The sequence below is a fragment of the Tursiops truncatus genome, chromosome 3 (assembly GCF_011762595.2).
Source record: "Tursiops truncatus isolate mTurTru1 chromosome 3, mTurTru1.mat.Y, whole genome shotgun sequence".
In the NCBI taxonomy this organism is placed as follows: domain Eukaryota; kingdom Metazoa; phylum Chordata; class Mammalia; order Artiodactyla; family Delphinidae; genus Tursiops; species Tursiops truncatus.
The window spans coordinates 82,290,602-82,317,835 of NC_047036.1; positions in this window are offsets into that span (position 1 = coordinate 82,290,602).

The window sequence follows — 27,234 nt, forward strand, 5'->3', positions numbered from 1 at the left end:
TGAGCTAGAGACCTTCATCTAGGTACCAAAGACTCAACCAAGGAGTATTTTTAGAGCGGTATGAGGATCAATTATGTACTTAGAAGCTAAGGTCAGCTCCCTTTATTTTCACTTCATTCTGTCTTCTCTCAATGGGATAAACATGTCAACTGCAGTCAGCAGGGAAACACGAGAGTTAGCGTTACATCTGAGCTTAGAGTTCCACACAGGGAGTAGAGAAGGTGGAAAAGGTTTACAGGGTATGATGAGTCAGTTGAGTTTGACTCACTGTGTTTGAGATAATAGACCATAGATGATGGTGACTATAAATTACTTTAGAAGAGTTCATTTCAGTTACTGTGATGTTTTAGCTACCAACCTAGGGTAGTCATTTACCAATGATTGAGAATTCACTCTCCAAGGATGCTCAGATATTTTTCAACAGAAAGGGCTATTCTAGAGGCTGCTACAAAAGTTTCAGCCCTCCTCCCTTCCTTGATTGGTTGGTTTGGTAATTTAAACAATAAATTTTAGAAATGTGTTTTCACTGGTAAAAGTAAATCCTTGAATTAGCACAGTATATGTTTTAATAAAAGTACTTTCATTTTTAAAATCACTATTATGTATCACACTGTGCATACACTGCTGTATCTTACCAAAACATTAGTCTGGGATTAGTTAGAAATGAGAAAAATAGAATGGCCTCTCACCATAAATAGGTTGAAAGCACTGCTCTAAAGTGTAGCTACATCTGCCTCTAGGGACCTTTTCTCTGCAAGGAGTGGTCAGATTAACTAAAATGGCAGAAAACTACAACTATGAGTGTGGACAACAGATCAGATGAACTGCTTTGTTCTTGTCTACTAAGAATCTCTCTATGTGGGGCGGAAGCTTTCCCTGTGCCCTGACAGAGGGTTGTTGGGGCTGTCATTCAGGGCAAACAGTTGTTTGTGACCAAAGCGGCTTAGATCATTGCCCAACATCATCTGAAAAAAAATTCGTATGGAGCTTTCCAGAGAGGTCAAGCTGGAAGAAGAGTACCACCAACACAGAAGGAAATTTTTGAAACCTAATGTGCCATTAAGATTATGTGGGTGGCCAAAGGGGGAAAGTGGAAGGGGGGATGAATTGGGAGACTGGGATTGACATGTATACACTAATATGTATAAAATAGATAACTAATAAGAACCTGTTGTATTCAAAAATAAAAGAACATTCAAAAAAATAAAATAAGATAAATAAAAAGAACTCCATCTATTAAAAAAATAAAAATAAAGATTATGCAAGTGGTTGGATTTAGAACTGCAAACTGTTGAGGAAAGAACACAGAATAAAAACCACCTCAGCTCAACCTTTTGACAAATAATATAAGTTATAAAAATTATTGTTTATATTCAGTTATTACATGAGCAAATCATTTTTATTTTTCTTCATATCCCTATTTCAATGTGTATGGACACTTACGTTGGGTTGAATCACTAGAATACTAATTAACTAATATTGTAAATATTGGTTTACTTTAGAATCTTAAAAAAAAAACTATGAATAGCTCAGGGCAGAATCATATTTTGTCTGTCTTTGTGCTGGCTCATTTCTTTAGTCAGTATCTAATTCAAAGTCTGGCTTATAACAAGCAATCATCAATTATATAATAAATAAACATATGTACATTTATTTGTGAATATGTATATATGGGTATATATATGTTTATCTATATACATCATTCTAGTTGTATTAATTATGCCAATTTGGATTATTTAAGGATTTAAGAAACTCTGTAAAAGTTTTTTCCCCTAGTTTTGTTGAGCTATAATTGACATACAACATTGTGTAAGTTTAAGATGTACAAGGTGACTATTTGATAGATGTGTATATTGCAAAGTGATTACCACAATAGGGTTAGTTTACACATCCATCACCTCACATAACTACAGTTTTTCATCTGTGATAAGAACACTTAAGGTCTACTCTCCTAGCATCTTTCAAATATACGATACAACATTAACTATTGTCACCATGCTGGACGTTACATCTCCAGAATTTACTCATCTCATAACTGAAAGTTTGTACCCTTTGATCAACATCTCCCAATTTTTCTTACCCCTCTGCCCCCAGAAACCAGCAATCTACTCTCTGTTTCTGAGTTTGACTTCTTTTTAGATTCCACATATAGGAATGTACAGTATTTGTCTTTCTCTGTATAACTTATTTCATTTCGCATGATGCCCTCAAGGTCCATTCATAGTGTCACAAATGGCAGAATTTTCTTATTTTTATGGCTGAATAATATTCCACTATGTATATATTCCACATTTTCTTTATCCATTCATCTATTGATGGACATTTAGGTTGCTTCCACATCTTGACTACTGTAAATAGTGCTGCAGTGAACATGGGAACGCAGATACCTATTTAAGATAGTGACTTCACTTTCTTCTGATATATACCCAGAAGCAGGATTATTGGATCAGATGGTAGTTCTATTTTTAGTTTTTTGAGGAACCTTCATAGTGGCTGTACCAATTTACATTCCCATCAACAGTGCACAAGAGTTCCCTTTTCTCCACATTCTTGCCAAAAGTTAAATGTTAAAGTTTAAAGATACAATAAAAGAGAAAGAAACCACAGGAAAACATCTGAGAAGTCTGGTACTTCTACGCATGGCTATCAAAGTCCTTCCTCAAACTCACAGGAAGTGGTTCATCTTCATAGCATGAACCACCAAGATATGAGTGAGATACACTGATCTCAGTAAAATATAAGTGTCATCCAAGGAGAAGACTTTTATACCTCTCTTGTCAGGTAGACAAAACTAGTTTGCATGACCAGTTGCAATAATAGAAACTAAGACTCCAAACAGAAACCAAATGTAATCCATTGATCTTCACATTTTCTATAAAACATGCTGACAAACTGCTCCCTGGTATATACTGATAGATTGCTCCCTGGTGCATTCTGTACCCTAATGCAGAAATACCTCAATCACTAGTTAGAATACTCCATTCAGCTTTGGCTAAGGGTTAACATCATGTCCTCATTCCAATCTTCAGGGATTAGAACAGGGTTGTGAAAGATCAGATTCAGATGAAATAAACCTTGTATTTACACATTATATGCATGTTGTATGAGGGAAGGGGAGGGAAAGGCATGATGGATTCTCATAGTAATCCAAAAGAATTTACTGCAAAAGAATCAGGCTCTAACAGAATCTCACTTAGTAGACCCAATTATATTTCCGTGAAAACTGAGGCATCATGGTCTTAATCATAGTTCAGAAACAAACAAAAAACGATGCTTGTCATTTCCCTGACCTCATATGGAAGCTGAACAATCTATAATTTTTTTAAAACTCTACCTTGCCAAAGGTAAATCTTTTTTTAAAAGCTGATTTTATAATAAAAGCAATGAATGGCCAATATAACTATTATATTAAGCTGAGATGAGACAGTGACTTAATTTAGTGGAGCGGTAGGTCAGCAACAAAAAAGGCTTTAGGTCAGCAACAAAAAAGGCTTCCCAACTAGTCTCCTGCTCTTATAAATGTCTTCCACGTGTAGATCCCTGATGCTCTTGCCGTTTTGCAACTGTGAAACAAAGCGCAAGTTACTTAACCTCTTGTGCTCCAGTTTTTTCATCTTTGTATAATGGGGATAAAAATAGTACCTTTCTCACTGTTTTATGGAAACTAAATTAGTTCATAAAATATTTAAAACCTTGTGCCCAACACAAAGTATGAGCTTAAGAGTATTAGATGAAGTTATTGCTTGTAGCAGTTGTATGCAATATAATGCTTTTGAGGGTTCTCATACATTTTCATTATTTCCTAATAATGCTTTATAATAGTCAGGAGTTGTTTTTTATGTTTTTGTTCATTTCTTTATCCAATTTCTTCAAAATTCTCGGCCAAAGCTCCAAGGGCTTCATAGTTCATTTAATCAGCATATGTTTTAGCATTAGTTAATAAAGGTGTGTTCTATTTCTTTTTTATAGCCTCAGGCTGATCAGATCTAGCGTCTTACTCTTAGTTCTTAAAAAAGAGGTCTAATTTTTTCCTGAGGTATAAATTTTAATAGTTTCCATCCCACATCTCTTGAAAAAGATCAGGACTTTTAAGAACATTAAATAACAAATCCCATTATTTTAACACAGTTATTTCCAAGATTAAATAGGCATGGCATTAACCACTACATTGCACATATTCTTTTCATGCACTGACTACTAAAGGTTTTCAGCATTGCCCAAAGTATTTTTAACTCCCTGGATACGTACAGCATTTCAGACACTTACAGGAGGCCCTGAACATACGAAAGACCAAAATAAAAAATGAGCCTGCCTATACTATCTCATTTTAGAGAGGAAAACAAGTATCGATGAGACAAAAACTCAATATTCATGGTTTTCAAATAAGGTAAAGTAAAAAATCTTTCCTTTTAAAAATCATAAAACACCGTAATTGAAAGGGACCTCCAAGGTGACCTATAAATTAAGAAACTTTAAGACAGATGTTACAATCTGAGATCCGAGATCTTACTATAGCCTACATTTTCCTGAAAAGGAAATTTATAAAAATGACTCACATTGTAAAATAGTTAATGCATTTCCAGCTCCAATCAATGAGCAGACTTACCTACACAATCAGAATCAATCATTGCACTTTAAATTCTGTGGAACAAAGTTTTATAATTCTCAGACAACATCATCCTCATCATGAGTCATGTTTCTCAAGCAGCACTTCATATAATATTCTTCATCACACGACAGACAGACAGACAGACACACACACACACACACACACACACACACACACACATGGATGTAAAATGGAAGCATTAGCATTTCTAAATGAGCATGTGGGGAAATCACAGGAGATTTTAGAATGTTTTGGGCCCTGGGATCCTGTTACGCTTGGTTTCCAGCTGTGCCACACTGGTGCCTGCTTTTCACAGTAAGATGTTATACACAGCAGGAGAACTAGACAAAAAGGGTTTTAATAATCAGTAATGGCCCAAATTCAGAGACGTTAGGTTCTGCAAACCTTGGAAACAATCAAGGACTGTTTCCTTGGGATTTCCGTTTATTTTCAGCTTTTTAAAACAATTGTTAGAAGACAACTGAGCTATTAATGACTAATTTCCAGCTCCCACTAAGTATTACATGGGAATATAAGGGATGATAGGCATTCAGACAGTTCACACTGTTTGGCATTTATACTATTTCTACAAACAAACACTTCTTTACATTATTCTTCACAAATATGAAACAAAATATGCAGAGAGATAGGAAAAAAAGTGCTATACCTGTAAGATGTCAGAAAACAGAAAATTTTAATTTGATGCATTTCATTTTACAGATATATAGTATATAACATTGCAGAAATTATAGAACATAAACTACTGCTACTACGAAACCTACCAGTGTTTGCTTTTCAAAATATATTGCTTAAAAAAATGAAAAATCAGCATATACGTGTATGTTTAGATGTATGCATGTATATATGTGTGTATATATACATATTTTATATATATTTATGTCAGTATTAAAGAAGTTTCATAAACACTTAAAACTTTAAAAAAGAGGGTACTTTTCCATGCTAAGTTTTGAAATAACAATGTGGAAAAACTGAAGTTTTAAAAATGTTAGCTGTCAGAGAAGAAATGAAAAACAGGATCAAAGTACTGAACATGCATGTACATTTTCATTTCTTTAAAGGAGTAACAAAAAGACTACCTAGTTTTATTAAATCTGGAAGTCGTCGAGAACTTCAGTCTTACTGAATTCAACTGAAAATCTACTTGATTTCTCCCTATTACAGCTCATCAAAATGCTGGTCTAGTTTCTACTATTTAAGTAAGTCTCATCACAGAAATCTCACTAGTAAATACACAATCAAAAAGCCAACAGAGACTGTAAGATGTCTGGACTCCACACATCTTTCTCTAACTTTCTGAGGAAATTACTCTTCACAGAATGAGCAGGGCTTCTGAGCCTGAATGCATCTCCCCAGGCATCTTTTCAAAACCTCAAGTTTCTTTGAGACCCAGAGGTTCATTTTAAAAATTCAAAGGGATTTTGCATTAGACTCCAAAATGTATCCCTATTTGTGATAATATAATGTTTATTATCACTCTCTCTCTGAGAAAACGATTAGTCTCTCAATTTCTAAAAATCTGTACTAAATCAAAGAGCAACAAACATACCAGCTTGGCCCAATATTGTACCTTTCCTTGGCATCGTGGTGTTTCCAGAAACAGGCTCACAAATAGCATGCATATAAAGGGCAAATGTATCTGCATACGTGAATCATTAAATACTTACCTGCATGTAAGGACTATTTCAGAGCAGAATGCTATTTTTGCAGAAATTTTGAATTGTGTTTCTTCGTGTTGAGAGATCAAGTTGTTTTGTATTTTGTAGAAGACTGAAACATTGATTCACCTGTCAGTCTTGTATACATTTCAAGGAATTTTTCATGAAGTAGGTGCCTGATATTAAATCTTTAATTTTTTTAAATCATGAATGCTGTGATTTTCATAATAAAAATGACCTAAATTTCTCAAAGGATATATACATAAATCCTCACTCTTTTTACATAACCCTTAGACTTTGTTTTCTCTAAAGCAATCTTGTCATGAGATACTGAAACATTCAGTCTTGCATTGTAGTTGACCCTTGAGTGCGTCCAGCCTTGAAAATACATATGATAACTGAAGTACTTCCTGGATCATTCTTTATCATTAAAAGGATGACTGCCCTCATTCACCACATTAAGATTTACAGTTTGTTATAGCGTCATTTTTACCTATGTGAAAAAATTTTAACAAGCCATTTTTAATTCAGTTCATAAAATTCTGAACAGCAATTACTCAAACTAAGTCAGAATATATCTGTTTAATAACGCAAGCTTATAAAAGCACATCTCATTAAAGACTTTTAAAAACTGTGTATTCAAACAAACTTTTTAAATTTAATTCAGAATTTTACTACTCATGAGAACTCAATAAAAGTCAAGATGAAACTCTTTGAAAGTGTTGGTAAATATTTGGTGCTAACAGATGCACTGAGGGGGCACAGTGACCTTCAGATGAACCAGCCACCTGCCAGTGTGCATTTCTCTTCCTAATCAATACACACACACAAATTTATTTTTCCAGGTATGTCTACATTAATTATTGTATCATCAAATACTTTGAAAATTAACATGTATTCCTAGACATTATTAACAAGGTTGCCAAAAGATAAATCAGCAGTATTCTTAATATTTATACTCTCATACAATTCTTTGAAAAATATCTGGATTAACCTTGGACATTCAACTAAATTTTCAAGTTTATCTCCTAAGTAAAAAAAAAATTGCATTATTTGAAATTTTTGTACACTAAGCCATCATTTTTGGCTTGACTGCCTTTTTTTGGCTCAAAGAGATATGTTTACCACACAGCAGGGCTTCCAAATTTTTTTCCATTAAATGAGATTTTTGTCTCAAGGTAATTCTAGAACAGACCCTAAATAATGTTTCAAACAACTCTGACTTGCTGATAATGTGTTCTATTTATTGCAATAGTTCCTAGCCAAGACTTTTCTATTACTGGTTGCAAGAAAAGTTCTTATTTTTCTTTAAAAATGCTCCAAATACTTTTTAAATGTAACTACAAGAATTCTGATGTCACGTAGTGGGGTACTCTCCAACTGATATCAAGAATTAGGCTCAATTATAGCTTCACAAAAAAACAGAACAATTTTAAACCAGTCTCTAAATTGGCCCTATTCTTTTTAGATTTGTTATTCTTCTCTGTTTTGTTCACTGTAGGGAATCTCAGCATCACATCTAAGACAGCCCTTGACCTTTGCAAGTTGTTCTAAAAAGCCTTCTCAGTCCCCTTTGCTTGCTCTTCCCCTCCACCCCATTTAAAAAAATTAACTGGCAGGATTATGACCATCTCATCTGACATCATGCATACAACATAGTTTTATGAATGTAAGCATTTAATTATCTTTAAATGAATACTTAGGAAATGACAAGTAGGATCCTTAAGATCGCTTTCCAGCTCCGCTGCCTGGGAAATACATGGTAAGAAGAGGGTAAGAAAATGACTTGCATAGTAATTTTACTCTGCAATATAGGAAAGATTATTTGCAGTTAAGACTTAACTTTTAACATTTCAAGTTATGTCTTCATAAAGCTTTTGGGGAAAAGTTAATATAACTGACTGCCCAGTATGTTTTGAATTTAAAATGAAAATAGAATGTAGATCTCTCCAACTTAAATCTTTCATTTTATTATTTCCATTTCATTTTTAATTTAGTTTATGAAAAATAGATCTTTCCCTTTTTATCTCAGTTTTCAGCCATTTACATTCTTTATTCAGTCTATCCATTGATATTATTATTAGACACACACACACACACACATATACACAGAGTCTTGGATGAATTAAAGAAAATCTCACAGAGCTATCTGTACCATCCCAGTGTGGTGATGACTTAACCCTGGAAGAAAACAACACTTGCTTTCTTCTTTATCACTGAATTCTCAGACAATTATAATAGGAAAATAAGTCTAGTTCCCTGGTAAAGATTATCTCAAGGCTGTACCTAGTATGACTATTTCTAATGGCCAAGGCAAATATCACAGACTGCAGCTTCTAGGTGTCAGCTCCTCTGGTAAGACGAGGCCAGGAGACGCTCTCCTCAGCTCCTTGCCTGGGTGTGCAAGTCAGGCTCTAGGGCCAGCAGAAATCCTCGTTTGAGGGGCCCACCGAGTTCCCCAGTCAGAGTGCTGCAGCTGAGCAGAGTGGTTGATGAGACTACTGCCCGGGCATTGCAGAAAGCCTTCTTGGAATCTGACATATTATCACTTTGGGACCGCTGGCCAGCTGTTCCTGACTTGGCCACATAAAGGCTCAGACTGTCCCAGTCTCTGAACTGAAGAGAACCAAAACTATTAGCATATCTCTCACCACCATGAATGCAAGGTATTTCAATGAAGAGTATCAGGAGGACATCTACAAATCCCAGACTGGCATGTACAAGTTCTGAGGGGTGCTGGAATAACCCAATGTATCTGGGTGACCTTTGGAGACAGCTGAAACAGAACTACAACAGGGCAGTAGCTGACACACAACTCATAGCCCATCTTCTCCAGCCATGTGGCTAATAGGGTATTGGTGCTCCAACCGGCTGTCAGGCCTGAGCCTCTGAGGTGGGAGAGCCAAATTCAGGACATTGGTCCACCAGAGACCTCATGGCCCCTAGTAATAATCAGCGAGAGCTCTCCCAGAGATCTCCATCTCAATGCTAACACCCAGGTCCACTCAACATCCAGCAAGCTCCAGTGCTGAACACTCCATGCCACACAACTAGCAAGACAAGAACACAAACCTACCCATTAGAAGAGAGGCTGTCCAAAATCATACTAAGTTCACAGACACCCCAAAGCACACCACCGGACGTGGTCATGTCCACCAGAAAGAAAAGATCCAGCCTCATCCACCAGAACACAGGCACTAGACCTGTCCACCAGGAAGCCTACACAACCCACTGAACCAAACTAACCCACTTGGGGCAGACTCCCAAAACAACAGGAACTAAGAACGTGCAGCCTATGAAAAGGAGACCCCCAAACACAGTAAGGTAAGCAAAATGAGAAGACAGAGAAATACAGAGCAGATGAAGGAGCAAGGGAAAAACTCACCAGACCAAACAAATGAAGAGGAAATAGGCAGTCTACCTGAAAAAGAATTCAGAATAATGATAGTAAAGATGATCCAAAATCTTGCAAACAGAATAGAGAAAACACAAGAAAAGTTTAACAAGGACGTAGAAGAACTAAAGAGCAAACAAACAATGATGAACAACACAATAAATGAAATTTAAAATTCTCTACAAGGGATCAATAGCAGAAAAACTGAGGCAGAAGAATGGATAAGTGACCTGGAAGATAAAATGGTGTAAATAACTGCCACAGAGCAGAATAAAGAAAAAAGAACGAAAAGAATTGAGGATGGTCTCAGGGACCTCTGGGACAACATTAATGCACCAACATTCAAATTATAGGGGCCACAGAAGAAGAAGAGAAAAAGGGACTGAGAAAATACTTGAAGAGATTACAGTTGAAAACTTCCCTAACATGGGAAAGGAAATAGCCAACCAAGTCCAGGAAGTGCAGAGAGTCCCATACAGGATAAATCCAAGGAGAAACATGCCAAGACACATATTAATCAAACTATCAAAAATTAAAAACAAAGAAAAAATATTAAAAGCAGCAAGGGAAAAGCAACAAATAACATACAAGAGACTCCCCATAAGGTTAACAGCTAACCTTTCAGCAGAAACTCTGCAAGCCAGAACGGAATAACAAGGCATATTTAAAGTGATGAAAGGGAAGAACGTACAAATAACATTACTCTACCCAGTGAGGATCTCATTCAGATTCGATGGAGAAATTAAAACCTTTACAGACAAGCAAAAGCTAAGAGTATACAACACCACCAAAACAGCTTTACAACAAATGCTAAAGGAGCTTCTCTAGGCAGGAAACACAAGAGAAAGAAAAGATGTACAAAAACAAACCCTAAACAATTAAGAAAATGATAATAAGAACATACATATGAATAACTGCCTTAAATGTAAATGGATTAAATGCTCCAACCAAACAACACAGACTGGCTGAATGGATACAAAAACAAGACCCATCTCTTGCTCTCTACAAGAGACCCACTTCAGACCTAGGGACACATACAGACTGAAAGTGAGGGGATGGAAAAAGATATTCTATGCAAACGGATATCAAAAGAAAGCTGGAGTAGCAATTCTCATATCAGACAAAATAGACTTTAAAATAAAGACATTACAAGATAAAAAGAAGGACACTACACAGTGATCAAGGGATCAATCTAAGAAGATATAAAAATTGTAAATATTTATGCACCACACATAGGAGCACCTCAATACATAGGCAAATGCTAACATCCATAAAAGGGGAAATTGACAGTAACACAATAATAGTAGGGGACTTTAACACCCCACTTTCACCAATGGACAGATCATCCAAAATGAAAATAAATAAGGAAACACAAGCTTTAAATGATACATTAAAAAAGATGGACTTAATTGATATTTATAGGACATTCCATCCAAAAACAACAGAATATACATTCTTCTCAAGTGCTCATGGAACATTCTCTAGGATAGATCATAACTTGGGTCACAAATCAAGCCTTGGTAAATTTTAAAAAACTGAAATCGTATCAAGTATTATTTCTGACCACAACGCTATGAGACTACATATCAATTACAGGAAAAAATCTGTAAAAAATACAAACACATGGAGGCTAAACAATACACTATTTAATAACCAAGAGATCACTGAAGAAATCAAAGAGGAAATCAGAAAATACCTAGAAAAAAATGACAATGAAAACATGACAACCCAAAACCTATGGGATGCAGCAAAAGCAGTTCTAAGAGGGAAGTTTATAGCAATACAATCCTACCTTAAGAAACAAGAACCATTTCAAATAAACAACCTAAGCTTGCACCTAAAGCAATTAGAGAAAGAAGACGAAAAAAACCTCTCAAAGTTAGTGGAAGGAAAGAAATCATAAAGATCAGATCAGAAATAATGAAAAAGAAAAGAAGGAAACAATAGCAAAGATCCATAAAACTAAAAGGTGGTTCTTTGAGAAGATAAACAAAATTGTTAAACCATTACCCAGACTCATAAAAGAAAAAAGGAGAAGACTCAAATCAACAGAATTAGAAATGAAAAAGGAGAAGTAACAACTGACATTGAAGAAATACAAAGGATCATGAGAGACTACTACAGGCAACTATATGCCAACAAAATGGACAACCTGGAAGAAATGGACACATTCTTAGAAAAGCACAACCTTCCAAGACCGAACCAGGAAGAAATAGAAAATATAAACACACCAATCACAAGCACTGAAATTGAGACTGTGATTAAAAATCTTCCAATAGGGCAGAAGACCTAAATAGACATTTCTCCAAGGAAGATATACAAGCTGCCAACAAACACATGAAAGAATGCTCAACATCATTAATCATTAGAGAAATGCAAATCAAAACTACAATGAGATATCACCTCACACCAGTCAGAATGGCCATCATCAAAAAATCTAGAAACAAAAAATGCTGGAGAGGGTGTGGAGAAAAGGGAACCCTCTTGCACTGTTGGTGGGAATGTAAATTGATACAGCCACTGTGGAGAACAGTATGGAGGTTCCTTAAAAAACTACAAATAGAACTACCATATGACCCAGCAATCCCACTACTGGGCATATACCTTGAGAAAACCATAATTCAAAAAGAGTCATGTACCAAAATGTTCATTGCAGCTCTATTTACAACAGCCCAGAGATGGAAACAACCTAAGTGTCCATCATCGGATGAAAGGATAAAGAAGATGTGTCACATATATACAATGGAATATTACTCAGCCATAAAAAGAAACGAAATTGAGCTATTTGTAATGAGGTGGATAGACCTAGAGTCTGTCATACAGAGTGAAGTAAGTCAGAAAGAGAGAGACAAATACCATATGCTAACACATATATATGGAATCTAAAAAAAAAAGAAAGAAAGAAAGAAAAAGAAAAAAATGGTCATGAAGAACCTAGGGGTAAGACGGGAATAAAGACACAGACCTACTAGAGAATGGACTTGAGGATATGGGGAGGGGGAAGAGTAAGGTGTGACAAAGCGAGAGAGAGGCATGAACATATATACACTACCAAACGTAAGGTAGATAGCTAGTGGGAAGCAGCCGCATAGCACAGGGAGATCAGCTCGGTGCTTTGTCACCACCTGGAGGGGTGGGATAGGGAGGGGGGGAGGGAGGGAGAGGCAAGAGGGAAGAGTTATCGGATCATATGTATACATATAACTGATTCATTTTGTTGTAAAGCAGAAACTAACACACACACACACACAAACAAAAGAGGAAAGCGGAAAGAGACATTAGAATGCAATCACATTCATTTGTTTATGTATTATCTATGGCTGCCTTTGCTCTACAACTGCAGGGCTCAGTAACTAAAACAGAAACTCTATGATTCACAAAGTTATAAATATTTACTATCTGACTTTTTATAGATAAAACTTGCTGAACCCTGCCTACACAAATAGAAGAAGAAATTTCTTTATTTACTAGTGACCATGAGGAGGGGCTTTGGATCTATGATTCAAGATTTCTACAGTAATACAGGATTGCATTTATTGTATCAAATCAAGTCATGAATTTCTATGGAGTCTCTTACTGAGATACCAACCCCTCTCTTTGTCTTTTTATTTTTTTGTAATTTTGGGCAAGGTGTGAGTGATGTAATATGTAGTGACCTGTGATCAATATGTGTATTAGATCAGAAACAGTGACCTAGAGCACAAATTAATGAGATTACAGGGGCTGAAGGAAATAAGTAAATCCACTTGCCTTCACTGTTCATGTCCGTTTCAGGAAGACCTTGAAGGTTCAGGCAAATGCACTCCAAAAGCAACATGCCAATAGGCCATTTGCAGATTGTTTCCTATCTTTAAATCTCCCAGATCCTGTCTGTACTTCATTGGGATTAAAGAAGTATAAAAAATAAATTAATTAATTAATAAAATAAAATAAAATAACATATGTAAGCCCACAAATATAGAGGCCTACAACTAATGTAGTTGATACAAAGCTGTTCCTATATGCATATATACTATATAAAAGACAAAATTAAGATCTTATCTTGCAAATAATAAAATTCTATTGCTCTACTCATATGTTATTGTTTTCGATGTTTGTGTCATTTGTCTAATTGAAGTGAAAATTACATGATTTCAATGGCTATGTATTTTTCCCTTGTATAGCTGCATCAGAGTTGGTTAAAACACTCTTTCTTTTTTGTTATTTTTTAAAATTTTGTCTGTATTGCAAGTAAATCTGTTATGAAAAAAAAAACATCTTCCAATAAACAAAAGGCCAGGACGAGATGGCTTCACTGGAAAATTCTATCAAACCTTTAGAGAAGAGCTAACACCTATTCTTCTCAAACTCTTCCAAACTACAGCAGAGGGAGGAACACTCCCAAATTCATTCTATGAGGCCACTATCAGCCTGATACCAAAACCAGACAAAGATGTCACAAAAAAAGAAAACTACAGGCCAATATCACTAATGAACAAAAATGCAAAAATCCTCAACAAAATACAAGCAAACAGAATCCAACAGCACATTAAAAGGATCATACACTGTGATCAAGTGGGGTTTATCCCAGGAATGCAAGGATTCTTCAATATACACAAATCAATCAATGTGATAAACCATATTAACAAACTGAAGGGGAAAAACCATACAATCATCTCAATAGATGCAGAAAAAGCTTTCAACAAAATTCAACACCCATTTATGATAAAAACCCTGCAGAAAGTAGGCACAGAGGGAACTTACCTCAACATAATAAAGGCCATATATGACAAACCCACAGTCAACATCGTTCTCAATGGTGAAAAACTGAAACCATTTCCCCTAAGATCAGGAAGAAGACAACTGTGCCCACTCTCACCCCTATTATTCAACATAGTTTTGGAAGTTTTAGCCACAGCAATCAGAAAAGAAAAAGAAGTAAAAGGAATCCAAATCAGAAAAGAAGAAGTAAAACTGTCACTGTTTGAAGATGACATGATACTATGCATAGAGAACCCTAAAGATGCTACCAGAAAACTACTAGAGCTCATCAATGAATTTGATAAAGTAGCTGGATACAAAATTAATGCACAGAAATCTCTTGCCTTCCTATACACTAATGATGAAAAATCTGAAAGAGAAATTAAGAAAACACTCCCATTTACTATTGCAACAAAAACAATAAAATACCTAAGAATAAACCTACCTAAGGAGACAAAAGACCTGTATGCAGAAAACTATAAGACACTGATGAAAGAAATTAAAGATGATACAAACAGATGTAGAGATATACCATGTTCTTGAATTGGAAGGATCAACACTGTGAAAATGACTATACTACCCAAAGCAATCTACAGATTCAATGCAATCCCTATCAAACTACCAATGGCATTTTTCACAGAACTAGAACAAAAAATTTCACAATTTGTATGGAAACACAAAAGACCCCAAATAGCCAAAGCAATCTTGAGAAAGAAAAACGGAGCTGGAGGAATCAGACTCCCAGACTTCAGACTATATTACAAAGCTACAGTAATCAAGACGGTATGGTACTGGCACAAAAACAGAAATATAGATCAATGGAACAGGATAGAAAGCCCAGAGATAAACCCATGCACCTATGGTCACCTTATCTTTGATAAAGAAGGCAAGAATATACAGTGAAGAAAAGACAGCCTCTTCAATAAGTGGTGCTGGGAAAACTGAACAGCTACATGTAAAAGAATGAAATTAGAACACTCCTTAACACCATACACAAAAATAAACTCAAAATGGATTAAAGACCTACATGTAAGGCCAGACACTATAAAACTCTTAGAGGAAAACACAGGCAGAACACTCTTTGACATAAATCACAGCAAGATCATTTTTGACCCACCTCCTAGAGAAATGGAAATAAAAACAAAAAAAAAAAACAAATGGGACCTAATGAAACTTAAAAGCTTTTGCACAGCAAAGGAAACCATAAACAAGATGAAAAGACAACCCTCAGAATGGGAGAAAATTTTGCAAACAAAGCAACTGACAAAGGATAAATCTCCAAAATTTACAAGCAATTTATGCAGCTCAATATGAAAAAAATCAAACAACCCAATCCAAAAATGGGCAGAAGACCTAAATAGACATTTCTCCAAAGAAGATATACAGATTGCCAACAAACACATGAAAGGATGCTCAACATCACTAATCATTAGAGAAATGCAAATCAAAACTACAATGAGATATCCCATCATACTAGTCAGAATGGCCATCATCAAAAAGTCTACAAAGAATAAATGCTGGAGAGGTTGTGGGAAAGGGGAACCCTCTTGCACTGTTAGTGGGAATGTAAATTGATACAACAACTATGGTAACAGTATGGAGGTTCCTTAAAAAACAAAAAAATAGAGATACCATATGATCCAGCAATCGCACTCCTGTGCATATATCCAGAGAAAAACATAATTAGAAAAGATACATGCATCACAATGTTCATTGCAGCACTATTTACAATAGCCAGGACATGGAAGCAAACTAAGTGTCCATCGACAGATGAATGGATAAAGATGTGGCACATATATACAATGGAATGTTACTCAGTCATAACAAGAAATGAAATTGAGTTATTTGTAGTGAGGTGGATGGACCTAGAGTCTGTCATACAGAGTGAAGTAAGTCAGAAGGAGAAAAACAAATACCATATGCTAACACATATATATGGAATCCAAAAAAGAGGAAAAAAACAAAGGTTCTGAAGAACCTAGGGGCAGGACAGGAATAAAGACGCAGACGTAGAGAATGGACTGACTTGAGGACACGGGGAGGGGGAAGGGTAAGCTGGGACGAAGTGAGAGAGTGGCATGAACCTATATACACTACCAAATGTAGAATGGATGGCTGGTGGGAAGCAGCTAGCATAGCACAGGGAGATCAGCTCAGTGCTTTGTGACCACCTAGAGGGGTGGGATAGGGAGTATGGAAGGGAGACACAAGAGGGAGGGCATATGGGGATATGTGTATGCGTATGGCTGATTCACTTTGTTATACAGCATAAGCTAACACACCATTGTAGAGCAACTATACTCCAAAAAAGATGTTGAAAATAAAAGAAACAAATATCACAGGCTTATTTAATACCAAGTTATGCAAATCTCAATCATAAATGTTTTGTTTGAAACCAGGTCATTCCTCCTGGAAAAGCTCTTCCCACTCAGAGGGAGAGGTATTGCTTTCAGAATCACACTTGGAACTTTATTCCTGTAGCGATTACATCACACTCTGAAGATAGCTTCCCTCCCTAGATGCTCTCCAATGATATGCCTTCTTTGGGGGCATTAAAGCCGCAAGGCCTCTAGACTGAAAGCTCATTTCTCAATTCTAATTCCTCAGACAGCCATCTGTTAAATGTAGAGATCCATGATTTAATAGTCACTGTTGGTACTGTCCCTCAAAGCACCTCTTTGGAGGAAATAATCGCTACTCCATTACTCAAGAAAAATAGTTTAAAATTATTCCAACTCAACACCTTCTTTTGGAGTTGGCAAAGGTTTATTTGTAGTAACAGGAAGTACAGCAGTAAATAAATTATGGGATACATGGTAATGGAAAGAAGACTCATTCTTCATTCCCATGAAGAATTAGCATAAGAAAAATATTGTTACAACTTAACTATATATTATTCATCTGTATTTTTCTACCTTAAACTTGGTAAGTCCTTAACTATCATTAGTTTTTAGAGTCACCAGAAGCCTCAGATAATCTACAGCACTTGCCCATGAAGATCTATCCATAGGCAGCAACTAATGGTTAAAATTTATTTCATATTGGCAGATGCTGGCATGAGAAAACATTGCTAGGCTCATCCTGTCCTGAGCAGCATTCCAGATCATCAGTCTTGACAACGGGAACTGCACCTGCTTCCACTAATTCCACAGTATGTGTTGTACTAAATGCTCAGCATGCTTATTGTTGAAACTTTAAGTATTAAGCTACCATTCAGAAACCCCAACCAGGAAGGCCTGGTGAGCTCAGGCTGCAAACTTCAGAGAAAGGGGAAATAAATAAGTTAAATTAAAGCACAGGATTGTTACTATTTAGGACACATGCTTTAATATAACAAGGTTGATTTCTCTCTTTCAACATCCTGCTAGAGTCTGTACAACACAACTTGAGGGTACAAAGAAGTGAACTCTGATGAAAAAGATAAAGTTAACTCACATAGAATATGCATACTACCTCCTGATGGTGTCCTGAACCAATATATTAAAAGCAAGAGTAGTAGGGGCTTACTGCAAGGGTATATATATTAAGGGCTTCCAATTATGACCTGGATGTTGTGAAAAACAGCTATGACACTAGGGAGGTACTTAGAAGTTTGCAGAATAAACAGACATTGAGAGTTTCCCCAGATTTTGTTTTATGAAACAAACAAAAACAAAAATGTAAGAGTAGGGAAAGCAGACATCAGAATTGCAACTGTTCTGAAACCCAGAGTGATATAATCAGCCAGGGTTTTCAGGGAAGGAAGGGAAGTGAGTGTATCATCAATCACAATCTTTTTTAGAAGATAGTTTGTATATTAAATAGAATGGAGCAGTATTATTGATAAGAAAATGTATGAGCTACAGATAGAAGGAGCCAGAGACTGATAACCTTGCATTTCACTACACCCACGAGACATCATTATATTTTAAGCTAACTGCAATGTGATTTAAAATTCTAGTTGAGAATTTTGTTTCTAGGGTATAATTTCATCTTCCATTAAGCAATAAGAAATATGATCACTTTCGGAATGACCAATGAATACCATGATGTCATCGGTTTTCCAAAATTATTAATAAAATAGAACATAAACAGGAAACTCTGCTATAGGTTTATGATATTTATGAACAATTCTCAAAAATATCATTTCCTGTAATGGCACCAACAAAGAAAAAGTAGGATACTATGTAAGGTAATTACTAAACATGTTTTAAGGCACTGGAAAACATAAACTGAAAACAAAAATAATAGGATGGGATAATAATTCTGTCTGGACTGTGCTATACGCCCAAACCTGAGGTCACCATAGTGAGCTGACCATTCTCTTGGGGATGAAATCAGCACACACTCTCTTCACTTGCATAGATCTACTGCAACTTGGCAGCCAGATGATAACAGGTTTCCCCATATGGGAAGGTCACATATTCTCATTTTTAAACCTGAATTTTCTCACTTTTGTGTGTGTGTGTGTGTGTGTGTGTGTGTGCATTTAAATTTGCAGAACTCCAGGTTCAAGAAGAGATGAAATATAATACTTCAATAACTCCACAGGGCTATACACTAGCTAAAAATCTGGGTTAACTTCCTTAATCTTAGTCATCTATAAAATGAGTTAAAAGGATAAACTGGTATTTCTGTGTTAGTCAGAAATGCTTTTGTGTTTTGTTTTGGGCTTCTGTTAGTTTTGTTTTGGGCTTGGTTTTGCTTTTTGTATTAATTTTTTTGTTTTACTCTACTTTGGTTTACTAATTCCTATTTCTGATAACACATCTTTTGTTCTGTTTTCCTTTGAAAGGGTAATCACTCCTCTTTATTCTCATTGCATATAGTTAGGGACAGGTGAGAGCTGACATACACCATCCCTCCATCCCTCAATTCTCCCACTCCCATCAAGTACAGGGTTCATAACACAGACCTGACCAACCACTACCTTCTAATTTCTTGGCTAAAATTATTAGGTCAGTGAAGGGATGGAGCCAAATTGGCCTGATAAGAGTGAAACTTGGAGCTTTTGCTGGAATCATTGAAAAGAAGCATTGTCTTTATGTTGAAACAGTTAGCTAGTAGAATATATGAATGAGACTCCAGGTGACTTTATCATACATACATTCATGGTAAAAACTTACACGACCATGAAGCACAACAAAGGAGGACAGAGCAGAGCAATGGAAAGAGTTGCACAATTTCGAATGATGATCTTATTTGAAATCTTAGATCCCATCATGCTTTAAATTACTGAGATTCACTCCCTTGAACATCCCAGTTTCATGATCCAAAATATTCTCCTTCCAATATGTAATTTGAGTTAAGGTTTTATCATCTGTAACTGTAATAGTCCTAACTGATTCTTTAAAACTTGGATAAATTAATTCCATTAATTCTATCCCTTGCATTGCTTAGTCTTTTGACACACAAAAATGAAATGATACTATGAACTAGTTCATCACTCACTTATTTAAACAAAGCTTTGAGGATAAAATTGAAGTTATTTCCATATTTTAAATTTATTAATTTTAAAGTGATTTTATTTGTAGCTCTTTAACAGCTTGACCTTGCAGTAAGTTACCTATAGAAACGCCACCACTCCTTAAGTCAACTGCACACCACACACAAAACAACTTAGTATTCTTTTTTCTAGTAGGTGACACTGTGATTGGCATTTTTATTTTAAATTCTAATGAGCCTTCTAGGTTGACTCAGCTACACATCATTTTCTTTTCATATAAACATTTGGCTTATTATTTGTTTATCCAGTTTTCTCTGAAGTTCTCTCATTTATCTATCACATTATTCCATGTGTGTCACATTTTTCATGTTCCAGCTCAAGATCTACCTACTTTACTAATTATTTAACAAGCCCTTACACTGACCATTATTTTGATTTACACAGAAGCTGCATTCATCAGGAAACAAAGTTCACAAAAGTCAAAGTTCAACCGAAGAGGAAACATAATTTTGTGTGATTTTTGTTTGTACTGTTTTACTTTGTTTTGAAATGACAATATATATATGCTTGATTCTAAAAGTACTGAACCCTGAAGTAACTAAAAATGTAAGGTAGAAATATGCAATTATTGATGGAACGAAAGTACAACAGAAGAGTAGACAGAAATAAATATAGAAAGATATTGTTCAAAGATGAGATAGAAGGAGATGCAGTTAAATAAAGAGGATCTAGATAAATGTGTACGAAAAGGTTAACAGGAGGTTAAGGTGTGTATTTGATGGCCTCTTTCATTCAGTGACTATTTTATAGATGAGGGAAGTGAGGTTTTGAGAGTTAAAACAATTTCTAAAGTCACGGTGTTGGTACCCAGCAGAAGAAGGACGCTAATACAGTTTCCATTTCCCCAAACCATACTACCTCTATGAAATAGAAGGCACAGGAGGAAAGGGTTGGAGAAACAGGAAGCTTGAAGAAAGAGGAATTACCCTATGGTGTTGCACATAGGAAATAAAAGATTCAATCAACAATGATTAAATGTATGAGTCTTATTGGCATTAAGAGGCAAATTAAGATTACATTTCAAAATAAAATTGACTTGTGAACAACGTGAGTTTGAACTATGTGGATCCACTTACAACACAGATTATTTCAATAGTAAGTACTACAGTACTGCACCATCCCCAGTTGGTCGAATTCCTAGATACAGAACCACGGATGAGGAGGTTCTTCCACTTACATGGAAGGCCACCTCTAAGTTATGCATAGATTTTTGACTGTGTGGAGGGGGGGGTTCCCCTAACCCCCGCATTGTTCAAGACTCAACTGTGTATTTCAAATAAACACATCCTAGAGAAATGCAAATTAAAACTACAATCACCCCACACTAGTCAGAATGGCCATCATCAAAAAGTCTACAAACAATAAATGCTGGAGAGGGTGTGGAGAAAAGGGAACCCTCTTGCACTGTTGATGGGAATGTAAATTGATGCAGCCACTATGGAGAACAGTATGGAGGTTCCTCAAAAAACTAAAAATAGACCTACCATACGACCCAGCAATCCCACTACTGGGCATATACCCTGAGAAAACCATAATTCAGAAAGAGTCATGTACCACAATGTTCATTGCAGCTCTATTTACAATAGCCAGGACATGGAAGCAACCTAAGTGTCCATCGACAGATGAATGGATAAAGAAGATGTGGCACATATATACAATGGAATATTACTCAGCCATAAAAGAAACAAAATTGAGTTATTTGTAGTGAGGTGGATGTACCTAAAGTCTGTCATACAGAGTGAAGTAAGTCAGAAAGAGAAAAACAAATACTGTATACTAACACATATATATGGACTCTAAAAAAAAAAAAGGTTCTGATGAACCTAGGGGCAGGACAGGAATAAAGACACAGATGTAGAGAATGGACTTGAGGACACGGGGACGGGGAAGGGTAAGCTGAGATGAAGTGAGAGAGTGGCATGGACATATACACACTACCAAATGTAAAATAGATAGCTTATGGGAAGCAGCCACGTGGCACAGGGACATCAGCTCAGTGCTTTGTGACCACCTAGAGGGGTGGGATGGGGGAATGGAAGAGAGATACAAGAGGGAGGAGATATGGGGATATATGTATATGTATAGCTGATTCACTTTGTTAGACAGAAACTAACACACCATTGTAAAGCAATTATACTCCAATAAAGATGTTAAAAACAAAACAAAACAAAACAAAGAGAACAAAACCAAAAAACTAAACATACTCATAAGATACCAGAAAAACCCCGAAAAACCAGTAACAGATTGGTGGTTGCCAGAGGCAGGGAGAAGGGAGGTGGGCAAAATGGAGGGTGTAATGCACAGCACAGTGACTATAGTTAATAATTCTCTATTATGTATTTGAAAGTTACGAAGGGAATAAATCTTAAAAGTTCTCATTACAATAAAAGAAAATGGAATATTAACTTGTCTCCCAACATGATGGGATTCAATAAAAATTATTTTTAAAAAAATGATGGAATTCAATTGCACTCCTACTTTGTTGAGGTATGGCTGCTGTATGATAAACAGGCATATTTTACATTTGTTTTGAACATTTGTCTTTTGGCTTTATATTGATTTTATAATCAAGGCACTGGTGCTTTGATTTAAAATTATAAAGTCAAAATTAAATTTAGCAAAACTGAGTTGTGATGTCTTTATAGAATTTATATCTGAGCATGAACCATAACAGAGTTGAGAAGGATGTGTTCAAAAGATTTGCTACAGATTTTTAACATAAAGGTAGTTATTATTTTCTGTTGGGGGTGTGTGACATTGTTTGCCATACCAGGGTCTATTGATTCCTGACTGCTACCTGGGTGATCCTAAGATGCTTAAGAAAGAAAATAGTAACTTGCTGCTTAGGAGCAATTACCAGCCTTGTATGAGAAAGCAAATTTGAGAAACAAGCTCATCTGTGACATATTTCTAACCCTGCTTTAATGTAGATGCCCTTCAAGCATACTGTTTTCTAAACCCACAGAATGATACTCCACCTTTGAAAACAAGAGGGATATCTGTCCCATGGAAACAGACACACACAGAAAAGTGTTGATAGAAAATGAAAGGGACATAATTTTCAGAAAAAGAGTTCAATGACTGAAGCACAAACAGTGTTCAAAGTATTTTTGCGCCTAGTTGTCAGGTCCTCAATTTTATCTTATTATGACAAAAATCACATTTTCCCATGTTTGGGAACTGTTAAATTCTATTTAAATATATTTTAAGTTCTATTATCAAAACTGGCTATTGCCCCCTTAAAAAGCAAAAGCTAATGTGGGAGAAAACACAAAGCCTGCAAGATACAGTAAGAAGGAGATATAACATAAAAATTAGGAACAATATTATGTTTATTTTGGTGATATATTGAGAAAGAAAGAAAGCAACTTAGAAGCAACGTGGTGGGGGTCGGCAGGGTGGTCCTGGGTACAAGAGATGTTTGGGATAAGCAGGGATACTATGAATGGAAACTTCTGGTCGGGAAGCTGGGCTCAAACTACTTGCAGCTGTTCCTGCCACTGACAGGAAGGTCACCAGATCATACAGGTTGTGCACTGCACTAAGGCACTCAGCTAGGGATGAGGAATGCATTTTCACCTGTATTCCACTCACCTGGCAAAGCACTCTGGTGTAAGTTTACATCTCTAGGGAGGAAAGTGGAAGCTGTGTCTTTGACACACACACACACACACACACACACACACACACACACACATAGCTCTGCTAGGCAAGCCATACTTGTGTGGGGGATCCATCTGTCCTCCAAGAAGAACCATTTCATAATTTTCACTAAGCTTCATAGAGGCCACTAGAGGCTTTAAAACTAGTTAGGTGACCGTGTACTCTTTCTGATGCCAAAATTCTAGGGTTAGCAGGGGCACAGTAAGTGTAATTGCTTCTGTAGCACTGAAATTAGTCACTAGATTGGGATTCTGGCTCCCGCCCCATCATCACAACTACTCTAACCCTCAGGCCTTCTCATGGACAACATACCTACCACAAAGGGGGACTGTACACCTCAAATGAGCTAAAACAGTCACATCATAAGCTGTAAAGTACTATGACTTTAATATGTTGATGAAGAGGGAAAAGTAAATTGTGAAGAATAAAGACAGACTACTTGGATGTTCTTCATGAGTCAACAGAGTAAGATTTTTTTCCCAATAAAAAGACAAAAAGCTGGAGCAAAACAAAGCAAAGCTTTTAACTCCACACATCCCCCTCAAAGATTCAAAACCAGATGATTTATGAACAGTCTTAAGGAATATTTGACACTGGAAAAGATTCTGGCTACATTAAACTGTTGTTTCCTTCTTAAACTTACAGCGTCTCATCATGTATATATTGACGTTAATGAGCTCTTGAGAAAAAGAACAAAGAGAAGAGAGAAGAATTTAAAAGCTCTGGGAGAACCTCCAATCCTCCCAGTGAACACAGACTCCACTGTAAGCATGAGCAGAGATGCAAATTGTTCCCTCAGTTGTTTTCAATTCCAGTGTACTTCTCTGAGTGTAAGCACCTCACCAGGGATGAGCAAAGATTTAAAGGCGCATAAGGCAGCTACTTAACTGATGCTCAAAACAACAGTGGTCTATTCAAAGTTAGGGTCAAAAAATGTTTCTGTTGGACTCTGTTGGAATATGTGAGGGAATTGAAGAATATTCCAATGTAATAGTTATATTTGAATTGTACCTTTCCCATTTTAGAATTTAAATCATATGTAAATTTTTATTCCACTCTAATAAAAAATTCTAATTAATCTCCCCTGGTTCTAACCTTGACCCTTTCCAACTGACCCTTTAAGAGCTATGAAAGTGACCATTCTAAAATGAAAATCAGATCATCTGTCTTCCCTGCTTAAAATCTTTCCCAATGAATTTGTATTACTAAGAGTAAATGCCAAAGTTATTTGGTTTGGCATAAAAGGCTCCCCTTAATTTGACTATGAACTGTTCATTTTCATTTCTTTGCACCAACCATTCTAAGCTAAAATTTACTGCTCCATCCAAACTGAAGAGCTTATAGTTTGTTCTAGACAACAAATAACCACACATGTTCTTCTGTAATAACTTTCCACTTTCCTTTCTGCCTACAAAATGTTATTCATCTTTCAAAACTCAGCTCAGGTATTACCTTGTTTAGGAAACCCTCCACAAGCCCCCAACAAAATTTAATTTTTTCTCTTATCTGTACTTCATTTATACTTTTGCATACTTGTAATCCAGCACTTTTAGCTCCACATTATAGTGTTTTCTAGATTGTGAGTTTCTGTAAAATGAGCACTATACCTTTCTTTTCCAGTCCCAGATACAATGCTTGACTCATTAAAGGTGCTCCACAAATCGTTTATAAATGCCTCAGTCAAGTGCCCCTGCATTAGCACCTCACTTTGCACTCTAGTGCCAGCAAAATACCTTTACCATTTTACTCCACCCTAAAGTCAGAATACCTATGCTTGTTCTCAGTCTTGATTCACGATCCTCCATAATTTCTCCCTGAAACCTAATTCCCAACAAGCAAATTAACTAATTCCCTAGAACTGATTCTGTATTGTCTGATCATCTATATTTGTTAGCTTTGGCTACAGTAACAAAGCTCACAGTCTTAGTGGCTCACAACCACAAAATGTATTCCTCTATCACATTAAATGAGAGCTGCAGATTGACAACAGGTCTGAAGTGAACAGGAAATAGATCTGCTCCGTCTCTCTACTAATTGCAGGATTAGGCAGAAGGGCAGACCTTCTCAGGCACATACTGGTCTCTTGTTGATGAGGGACAAAAAAAGAGATAGCAAGTCACATTCAAAGTTTTTGCTTAACCCCCCTCACAGTCCCTTCTCCCCTAACCTGACAACAGGGCAGGGAAATATTCTCTACTCTATTTACAGGGAGGCATGGCAAGAGCAAAGATGAGTAATACTCTTACATGGAAGGGAACAGCTAATTGGTCACAATAACAGAATCTACTACAGAACCCTTTATAACATGCCATACCCTTCCCCTACAATTTGATCAGATCATGAGAAATTTACTGACAATTCTACTAAATTTGTCCACTTTCCCGGCCCCTACACCTCTAACCCTGGACCTACAGATTGAATATGGCCAGCAATAAAGCACAAAGTCTAAGGCACATTCTTCTGTCTGATTATGACAGATATGGTATCAAACCTAAGGGAAAGGAAAGCACCTGAAAACTCAAGTTTATAAATTCTCAGCAAGAAGAGATATTTTATATTTCTTTTCAAATATTTGACCTCCATAATGGTCAGTAAAGACAATCACGACCATATATGAATGGCAGTTTGTAATATTTGATTGCAGGAAATCAATAAGATCCGTATATGCTCTGATAATGTATTGAACGTCATCCACCCATGCTGACTCTGCCTTCTCGGTGGGTAGCAATATAACCTTTCCTTCCATCTCTGTAATAAAACTGTTGGTAAATAAAACAAAACAAAGATGATCACTATCAAGTGGTCTCTTCTTGACAGTATACATTGTGCAGGAACTTTAATTTTTAAAAACTGTGTTTTCATATAATTGGAAAAAATGAAATGGTCTCAGTTGCATTTGCTATGCATTGAGTGTGCTGATTGCCTCCCTGCCTTTGTAAAAGGGAGGGGGCACCACCAACACACAACGTTTCTAAAAATTACTTTTCTAGTTAAGGAGAACTTTACTGTAATTCCTGTATCTTTTTTATTTCACTGTAAAAGCCTTTACTCCAGTCTAAGTTTTATCCATATCAACAAAATCTAATTAAAATTACTATGAAACAAACAAGCTCATTAGAGTAGAGAACTCCTTCCACTCATTAAGTCACACTTTTTAACGGTACATCTAGAATGAACCGATAAACGGGAAAGACATTGGCCAACTAAGCCAGAATGACAAGGGTCATCACATCCAAGAGTCAATTTGTTGGTACATAAACCTGAATTTGTCCTTCTTTCCTATATAACATAGCCAACTAAGTTGGCAAACCCTCCTTTGACACTAGATAGACAGCTCCCTTTATGATATCTTGGTCCAATTCTACTAAGGTTCAGGTACTTATGAAAAGAGAAGAATATGTTATTAAGATGTATTTCTAAGTATTTTTAAAACTTACAACATAACTGATTAAAGATTTCTACATCTCTCATATGAGCTAAACTTGCTGCCCTACTGGCTTGGTATAAAGTTACATTGTGCTCTCTGTCTCATCTCCTCATCCGTCTTAACTGGCCTTAGACCCTAGCGTAAGGGTGGGGAGGAGGAAAAGGAGAAACAATATCCGTGTGAGTATACCTGTGAAAATTTGCTTTCTTCTTTACATTGGTCTCATCATTGAGCTAGACT